Source organism: Corella eumyota, chromosome 6, assembly GCF_963082875.1.
Source record: "Corella eumyota chromosome 6, kaCorEumy4.1, whole genome shotgun sequence".
Classification (NCBI taxonomy): domain Eukaryota; kingdom Metazoa; phylum Chordata; class Ascidiacea; order Phlebobranchia; family Corellidae; genus Corella; species Corella eumyota.
In genome coordinates this window covers 8,449,581-8,459,580 of record NC_137495.1, presented here as the reverse complement: position 1 = coordinate 8,459,580, position 10,000 = coordinate 8,449,581, and the positions used below count along the sequence as shown (strand labels likewise).

Below are 10,000 nucleotides of genomic sequence, written 5' to 3'. Positions count from 1 at the left end.
TGGTGCGAAGCTACCATCTGGGGGATTATGACTGAACGCCTCTAAGTCAGAATCCCGCCTAGGAAGCGACGATAAAGTTGTGTCTTGCCGTCGAGAGGCAAAGTTAGGCGGCCACCGGGCCACTGGCATTGCCGCATACTTGTCTGACTCGGGCGCGGCAAGCGTCGCCCCGAAATGGGTAAAGCTTTCTGCTCGAGTGGCGGGGTGCTAATCATTTGCAAACGACCTAGATGAAGATCGCGGTGTCGTAATCACTAGAGCAGTATTCTCACTGCGATTTGTTGAGAGTAAGCCGCAAGATCTATCGATTTGTCCGCGAACGGGCGGGCGCACGGCGACTTCGACCTCTGGTCGGAGTTGCTTTTTTTTTCCACTTTTTTTTCAAAGTACTTGGTATTTTTTACTTGGTATTTTTTTTTTTTCAACTTTTTTCTGGGGTACTTCGTTTGTTTTACTGCGAATCTGACCTCAGCTCGGAGGCCATTCGAAGAATTGTCGAGTACCGTTCGAGCTTGAATAACACAAGTCCGGCGACTTTCGAAAATCGCCCGGACAAAGACGCACGACATCGGCCGACGCCCGATGAACAATTTCCCGCACAGAAACGCACGTTTTGGAAAATTGTCGAAATTCGACATGTTTGCTACCTTTGCCGCGAGACCAGCCCACCGGCGCGCGCGTAAAAAACACAAGTCCGGCGACTTTCGAAAATCGCCCGGACAAAGACGCACGACATCGGCCGACGCCCGATGAACAATTTCCCGCACAGAAACGCAAGTTTTGGAAAATTGTCGAAATTCGACATGTTTGCTACCTTTGTCGCGAGACCAGCCCACCGGCGCGCGCGTAAAAAACACAAGTCCGGCGACTTTCGAAAATCGCCCGGACAAAGACGCACGACATCGGCCGACGCCCGATGAACAATTTCCCGCACAGAAATGCACGTTTTAGAAAATTGTCGAAATTCGACATGTTTGCTACCTTTGTCGCGAGACCAGCCCACCGGCGCGCGCGTAAAAAACACAAGTCCGGCGACTTTTGAAAATCGCCCGGACAAAGACGCACGACATCGGCCGACGCCCGATGAACAATTTCCCGCACAGAAACGCAAGTTTTGGAAAATTGTCGAAATTCGACATGTTTGCTACCTTTGTCACGAGACCAGCCCACCGGTGCGCGCGTAAAAAACACAAGTCCGGCGACTTTCGAAAATCGCCCGGACAAAGACGCACGACATCGGCCGACGCCCGATGAACAATTTCCCGCACAGAAACGCACGTTTTAGAAAATTGTCGAAATTCGACATCTTTGCTACCTTTGTCGCGAGACCAGCCCACCGGCGCGCGCGTAAAAAACACAAGTCCGGCGACTTTCGAAAATCGCCCGGACAAAGACGCACGACATCGGCCGACGCCCGATGAACAATTTCCCGCACAGAAACGCAAGTTTTGGAAAATTGTCGAAATTCGACATGTTTGCTACCTTTGTCACGAGACCAGCCCACCGGCGCGCGCGTAAAAAACACAAGTCCGGCGACTTTCGAAAATCGCTCGGACAAAGACGCACGACATCGGCCGACGCCCGATGAACAATTTCCCGCACAAAAACGCACGTTTTGGAAAATTGTCGAAATTCGACATGTTTGCTACCTTTGTCACGAGACCAGCCCACCGGCGCGCGCGTAAAAAACACAAGTCCGGCGACTTTCGAAAATCGCCCGGACAAAGACGCACGACATCGGCCGACGCCCGATGAACAATTTCCCGCACAGAAACGCACGTTTTAGAAAATTGTCGAAATTCGACATGTTTGCTACCTTTGTCGCGAGACCAGCCCACCGGCGCGCGCGTAAAAAACACAAGTCCGGCGATTTTCGAAAATCGCCCGGACAAAGACGCACGACATCGGCCGACGCCCGATGAACAATTTCCCGCACAGAAACGCAAGTTTTGGAAAATTGTCGAAATTCGACATGTTTGCTACTTTTGTCACGAGACCAGCCCACCGGCGCGCGCGTAAAAAACACAAGTCCGGCGACCTTCGAAAATCGCCCGGACAAAGACGCACGACATCGGCCGACGCCCGATGAACAATTTCCCGCACAGAAACGCAAGTTTTGGAAAATTGTCGAAATTCGACATGTTTGCTACCTTTGTCACGAGACCAGCCCACCGGCGCGCGCGTAAAAAACACAAGTCCGGCGACTTTCGAAAATCGCCCGGACAAAGACGCACGACATCGGCCGACGCCCGGTGAACAATTTCCCGCACAGAAACGCACGTTTTGGAAAATTGTCGAAATTCGACATGTTTGCTACCTTTGTCGCGAGACCAGCCCACCGGCGCGCGAGTAAAAAACACAAGTCCGGCGACTTTCGAAAATCGCCCGGACAAAGACGCACGACATCGGCCGACGCCCGATGAACAATTTCCCGCACAGAAACGCACGTTTTGGAAAATTGTCGAAATTCGACATGTTTGCTACCTTTGTCGCGAGACCAGCCCACCGGCGCGCGCGTGAAAAACACAAGTCCGGCGAATTTCGAAAATCGCCCGGGCAAAGACGCACGACATCGGCCGACGCCCGATGAACAATTTCCCGCACAGAAACGCACGTTTTGGAAAATTGTCGAAATTCGACATGTTTGCTACCTTTGTCGCGAGACCAGCTTCCCTGTATATTATGAGGGAAGACGTCGTTGTGGCGAAATGAGCAAATTGGCGATGCGGTTGTCGGTTGAAGGTATTTGGTGACAAAACGATGTGGTGTCGTGCAGTCGATGTGGGCTTTTGGGCAGACTTGATGCTGACCCGCGAAGGCGTCGTAGCTAGCAGCGAGGCTCTGAACGTTAGACGGAAAAAATTAAGTAGCAAAGAGGAGTTTCTGTTTCGGCGCGCGACCACGGCCTCGGGCCGTAGTTGCGGTGGCCGGTGCGCACGCAAGTGATGGTTTTCTCGGTTCGCTTTTGTTGGGCGTTCCTGGTGTTGTATGCAAACGCAGCCCGCGCGCGGCTTCGCCCGAAAGGGCGTCTGGCCGGTGTCGACGGCGTCCAGATCGCGGCTTACGCCGGGTTTGAGGAGCTAAGCAAAAATAGTGAATGAGTAATACAGTGCGATACCGCGACGGGGAAAGCGAAAGGCTCCGTTCGCGTATTTTGTCGGCCGATAGTTACCTGGTTGATCCTGCCGGTAGTCATATGCTTGTCTCAAAGATTAAGCCATGCATGTCTCAGTACGAACTTGCGTACGGTAAAACTGCGAATGGCTCATTAAATCAGTCGTGATTCATTTGATCGTAAATTTTACTTGGATAACTGTGGTAATTCTAGAGCTAATACATGCAAAAAGCGCCGACCTTGCGGGAGGCGCGCCTTTATCATATCAAAAACCTGCCGGGTTTCGGCTTCGGCTCGTCTTGTTGGCGACTCGGGATAACTTTGCTGATCGCACGGTCTTGCACCGGCGACGGATCATTCAAGTGTCTGCCCTAACAACTTTCGTCGGTACGGTATCTGCCTAAGGAGGTTCTTACGGGTAACGGGGAATCAGAGTTCGAATCCGGAGATGGAGCTTGAGAAACGGCTACCACATCCAAGGAAGGCAGCAGGCGCGCAAATTACCCATTCCCGACGCGGGGAGGTAGTGACGAAAAATAACGATACAGGACTCTAACGAGGCCCTGTAATTGGAATGAGTACACTGTAAAAATTTTAACGAGTATCCATTAGAGAGCAAGTCTGGTGCCAGCAGCCGCGGTAATTCCAGCTCCAAAAGTGTATATTTAAGTTGTTGCGGTTAAAAAGCTCGTAGTTGGATTTTGGGCGCAGGCGTTCGGTCCGTCGCAAGGCGTGCACTGTCCGTTCTGGCTTTACCTACCGTTTTCCGTCGGTGCTCTTGACTGAGTGTCGGCGGCGGCCGGGACGTTTACCTTGAAAAAATTAGAGTGTTCAAAGCAGGCGCTTTGCCTGGATAGTGTTGCATGGAATAATGAAATAGGACCTCGGTTCTTTTTTGTTGGTTTTCGGAGCGCGAGGTAATGATTAAGAGGGACGGACGGGGGCATTCGTAATGTGCCGTTAGAGGTGAAATTCTTGGATCGGCGCAAGACGAACGACTGCGAAAGCATTTGCCAAGAATGTTTTCTTTAATCAAGAGCGAAAGTCAGAGGTTCGAAGACGATCAGATACCGTCCTAGTTCTGACTATAAACGATGCCAACTAGCGATCGGGGGGCGTTATTTTGACGACCTCTCCGGCAGCTTGCGGGAAACCAAGTGTTTGGGTTCCGGGGGAAGTATGGTTGCAAAGCTGAAACTTAGAGGAATTGACGGAAGGGCACCACCAGGAGTGGAGCCTGCGGCTTAATTTGACTCAACACGGGAGATCTCACCCGGATCTCACCCACGCGCGCTACACTGAGCGGATTAACGTGTGTTCGCCTTGGCCGAAAGGTCTGGGTAACCCGATGAACCCCGGTCGTGCTAGGGATAGAGAATTGAAATTATTTCGCTTGAACGAAGAATTCCCAGTAAGCGCGAGTCATTAGCTCGCGTTGATTACGTCCCTGCCCTTTGTACACACCGCCCGTCGCTACTACCGATTGAATGGTTTAGTGAGGTCATCCGATTGGGCCCGGACTCGACTGGCGACGGTTGGGTCTTGGCCCTAGAAGACGATCTAACTTGATTAATTAGAGGAAGTAAAAGTCGTAACAAGGTTTCCGTAGGTGAACCTGCGGAAGGATCATTAGCAAGAGAAAAAAAATCGAAGAGCGAAAGAGCAAACACCGGGACGGCGTCGTGCCTCGGCGCGTCCGCCGCCCCGCGATCAGGAACTTGTTTTGTCGGCGTCGAGTGCCCGAAGGCTTCATGCGGTGCGCGGGCTTGTCGATGAATACAGACCGCGAAAGCGTGGCCTATCGATCCTTTTGAACTTGTGGGTTTCAAGCAAGAGGAGTCAGAAAAGTTACCACAGGGATAACTGGCTTGTGGCAGCCAAGCGTTCATAGCGACGTTGCTTTTTGATCCTTCGATGTCGGCTCTTCCTATCATTGTGAAGCAGAATTCACCAAGCGTTGGATTGTTCACCCACTAATAGGGAACGTGAGCTAGGTTTAGACCGTCGTGAGACAGGTTAGTTTTACCCTACTGATAAAGGGTTGTTGCGATAGTAATTCTGCTCAGTACGAGAGGAACCGCAGATTCAGACATTTGTTTCATGTGCTTGGCTGATAAGCCAATGGTTGCGAAGCTACCATCTGGGGGATTATGACTGAACGCCTCTAAGTCAGAATCCCGCCTAGGAAGCGACGATAAAGTTGTGTCTTGCCGTCGAGAGGCAAAGTTAGGCGGCCACCGGGCCACTGGCATTGCCGCATACTTGTCTAACTCGGGCGCGGCAAGCGTCGCCCAGAAACGGGAAAAGCTTTCTGCTCCAGTGGCGGGGTGCTAATCATTTGCAAACGACCTAGATGAAGATCGCGGTGTCGTAATCACTAGAGCAGTATTCTCACTGCGATTTGTTGAGAGTAAGCCGTAAGATCTATCGATTTGTCCGCGAACGGGCGGGCACACGGCGACTTCGACCTCTGGTCGGAGTTGCTTTTTTTTTCCACTTTTTTTTCAAAGTACTTGGTATTTTTTACGGCGACTTCGACTTCAGGTCGGAGTTGCTTTTTTTTCAACTTTTTTCTGGGGTACTTCGTTTGTTTTACTGCGACTCTGACCTCAGGTCGGAGGCCATTCGAAGAATTGTCGAGTACCGTTCGAGCTTGAATAACACAAGTCCGGCGACTTTCGAAAATCGCCCGGACAAAGACGCACGACATCGGCCGACGCCCGATGAACAATTTCCCGCACAGAAACGCACGTTTTGGAAAATTGTCGAAATTCGACATGTTTGCTACCTTTGTCGCGAGACCAGCCCACCGGCGCGCACGTAAAAAACACAAGTCCGGCGACTTTCGAAAATCGCCCGGACAAAGACGCACGACATCGGCCGACGCCCGATGAACAATTTCCCGCACAGAAACGCAAGTTTTGGAAAATTGTCGAAATTCGACATGTTTGCTACCTTTGTCGCGAGACCAGCCCACCGGCGCGCGCGTAAAAAACACAAGTCCGGCGACTTTCGAAAATCGCCCGGACAAAGACGCACGACATCGGCCGACGCCCGATGAACAATTTCCCGCACAGAAACGCACGTTTTAGAAAATTGTCGAAATTCGGCATGTTTGCTACCTTTGTCGCGAGACCAGCCCACCGGCGCGCGCGTAAAAAACACAAGTCCGGCGACTTTCGACATTCGCCCGGACAAAGACGCACGACATCGGCCGACGCCCGATGAACAATTTCCCGCACAGAAACGCAAGTTTTGGAAAATTGTCGAAATTCGACATGTTTGCTACCTTTGTCACGAGACCAGCCCCCCGGCGCGCGCGTAAAAAACACAAGTCCGGCGACTTTCGAAAATCGCCCGGACAAAGACGCACGACATCGGCCGACGCCCGATGAACAATTTCCCGCACAAAAACGCACGTTTTGGAAAATTGTCAAAATTCGACATGTTTGCTACCTTTGTCGCGAGACCAGCCCACCGGCGCGCGCGTAAAAAACACAAGTCCGGCGACTTTCGAAAATCGCCCGGACAAAGACGCACGACATCGGCCGACGCCCGATGAACAATTTCCCGCACAGAAACGCACGTTTTAGAAAATTGTCGAAATTCGACATGTTTGCTACCTTTGTCGCGAGACCAGCCCACCGGCGCGCGCGTAAAAAACACAAGTCCGGCGACTTTCGAAAATCGCCCGGACAAAGACGCACGACATCGGCCGACGCCCGATGAACAATTTCCCGCACAGAAACGCAAGTTTTGGAAAATTGTCGAAATTCGACATGTTTGCTACCTTTGTCACGAGACCAGCCCACCGGCGCGCGCGTAAAAAACACAAGTCCGGCGACTTTCGAAAATCGCCCGGACAAAGACGCACGACATCGGCCGACGCCCGATGAACAATTTCCCGCACAAAAACGCACGTTTTGGAAAATTGTCGAAATTCGACATGTTTGCTACCTTTGTCGCGAGACCAGCCCAGCGGCGCGCGCGTAAAAAACACTAGTCCGGCGACTTTCGAAAATCGCCCGGACAAAGACGCACGACATCGGCCGACGCCCGATGAACAATTTCCCGCAAAGAAACGCAAGTTTTGGAAAATTGTCGAAATTCGACAAGTTTGCTACCTTTGTCGCGAGACCAGCCCACCGGCGCGCGCGTAAAAAACACAAGTCCGGCGACTTTCGAAAATCGCCCGGATAAAGACGCACGACATCGGCCGACGCCCGATGAACAATTTCCCGCACAAAAACGCACGTTTTGGAAAATTGTCGAAATTCGACATGTTTGCTACCTTTGTCGCGAGACCAGCCCACCGGCGCGCGCGTAAAAAACACTAGTCCGGCGACTTTCGAAAATCGCCCGGACAAAGACGCACGACATCGGCCGACGCCCGATAAACAATTTCCCGCAAAGAAACGCAAGTTTTGGAAAATTGTCGAAATTCGACAAGTTTGCTACCTTTGTCGCGAGACCAGCCCACCGGCGCGCGCGTAAAAAACACAAGTCCGGCGACTTTCGAAAATCGCCCGGACAAAGACGCACGACATCGGCCGACGCCCGATGAACAATTTCCCGCACAGAAACGCACGTTTTAGAAAATTGTCGAAATTCGACATGTTTGCTACCTTTGTCGCGAGACCAGCCCACCGGCGCGCGCGTAAAAAACACAAGTCCGGCGACTTTCGAAAATCGCCCGGACAAAGACGCACGACATCGGCCGACGCCCGATGAACAATTTCCCGCACAGAAACGCAAGTTTTGGAAAATTGTCGAAATTCGACATGTTTGCTACCTTTGTCGCGAGACCAGCCCAGCGGCGCGCGCGTAAAAAACACTAGTCCGGCGACTTTCGAAAATCGCCCGGACAAAGACGCACGACATCGGCCGACGCCCGATGAACAATTTCCCGCAAAGAAACGCAAGTTTTGGAAAATTGTCGAAATTCGACAAGTTTGCTACCTTTGTCGCGAGACCAGCCCACCGGCGCGCGCATAAAAAACACAAGTCCGGCGACTTTCGAAAATCGCCCGGACAAAGACGCACGACATCGGCCGACGCCCGATGAACAATTTCCCGCACAAAAACGCACGTTTTGGAAAATTGTCGAAATTCGACATGTTTGCTACCTTTGTCGCGAGACCAGCCCACCGGCGCGCGCGTAAAAAACACTAGTCCGGCGACTTTCGAAAATCGCCCGGACAAAGACGCACGACATCGGCCGACGCCCGATAAACAATTTCCCGCAAAGAAACGCAAGTTTTGGAAAATTGTCGAAATTCGACATGTTTGCTACCTTTGTCGCGAGACCAGCCCACCGGCGCGCGCGTAAAAAACACAAGTCCGGCGACTTTTGAAAATCGCCCGGACAAAGACGCACGACATCGGCCGACGCCCGATGAACAATTTCCCGCACAGAAACGCAAGTTTTGGAAAATTGTCGAAATTCGACATGTTTGCTACCTTTGTCACGAGACCAGCCCACCGGTGCGCGCGTAAAAAACACAAGTCCGGCGACTTTCGAAAATCGCCCGGACAAAGACGCACGACATCGGCCGACGCCCGATGAACAATTTCCCGCACAGAAACGCACGTTTTAGAAAATTGTCGAAATTCGACATCTTTGCTACCTTTGTCGCGAGACCAGCCCACCGGCGCGCGCGTAAAAAACACAAGTCCGGCGACTTTCGAAAATCGCCCGGACAAAGACGCACGACATCGGCCGACGCCCGATGAACAATTTCCCGCACAGAAACGCAAGTTTTGGAAAATTGTCGAAATTCGACATGTTTGCTACCTTTGTCACGAGACCAGCCCACCGGCGCGCGCGTAAAAAACACAAGTCCGGCGACTTTCGAAAATCGCTCGGACAAAGACGCACGACATCGGCCGACGCCCGATGAACAATTTCCCGCACAAAAACGCACGTTTTGGAAAATTGTCGAAATTCGACATGTTTGCTACCTTTGTCACGAGACCAGCCCACCGGCGCGCGCGTAAAAAACACAAGTCCGGCGACTTTCGAAAATCGCCCGGACAAAGACGCACGACATCGGCCGACGCCCGATGAACAATTTCCCGCACAGAAACGCACGTTTTAGAAAATTGTCGAAATTCGACATGTTTGCTACCTTTGTCGCGAGACCAGCCCACCGGCGCGCGCGTAAAAAACACAAGTCCGGCGATTTTCGAAAATCGCCCGGACAAAGACGCACGACATCGGCCGACGCCCGATGAACAATTTCCCGCACAGAAACGCAAGTTTTGGAAAATTGTCGAAATTCGACATGTTTGCTACTTTTGTCACGAGACCAGCCCACCGGCGCGCGCGTAAAAAACACAAGTCCGGCGACCTTCGAAAATCGCCCGGACAAAGACGCACGACATCGGCCGACGCCCGATGAACAATTTCCCGCACAAAAACGCACGTTTTGGAAAATTGTCGAAATTCGACATGTTTGCTACCTTTGTCGCGAGACCAGCCCACCGGCGCGCGCGTAAAAAACAATAGTCCGGCGACTTTCGAAAATCGCCCGGACAAAGACGCACGACATCGGCCGACGCCCGATGAACAATTTCCCGCAAAGAAACGCAAGTTTTGGAAAATTGTCGAAATTCGACAAGTTTGCTACCTTTGTCGCGAGACCAGCCCACCGGCGCGCGCGTAAAAAACACAAGTCCGGCGACTTTCGAAAATCGCCCGGACAAAGACGCACGACATCGGCCGACGCCCGATGAACAATTTCCCGCACAGAAACGCAAGTTTTGGAAAATTGTCGAAATTCGACATGTTTGCTACCTTTGTCACGAGACCAGCCCACCGGCGCGCGCGTAAAAAACACAAGTCCGGCGACTTTCGAAAATCGCCCGGACAAAGACGCACGACAT

At 52.1% G+C, this 10,000-nt stretch overlaps 1 pseudogene; it reads left to right on the top strand.

Annotated features, from left to right (window-relative positions):
• Positions 1-3,169: 3,169 nt before the first annotated feature.
• On the top strand, positions 3,170-4,747 carry LOC145758220 (small subunit ribosomal RNA; annotated as a pseudogene).
• Positions 4,748-10,000: the final 5,253 nt, after the last annotated feature.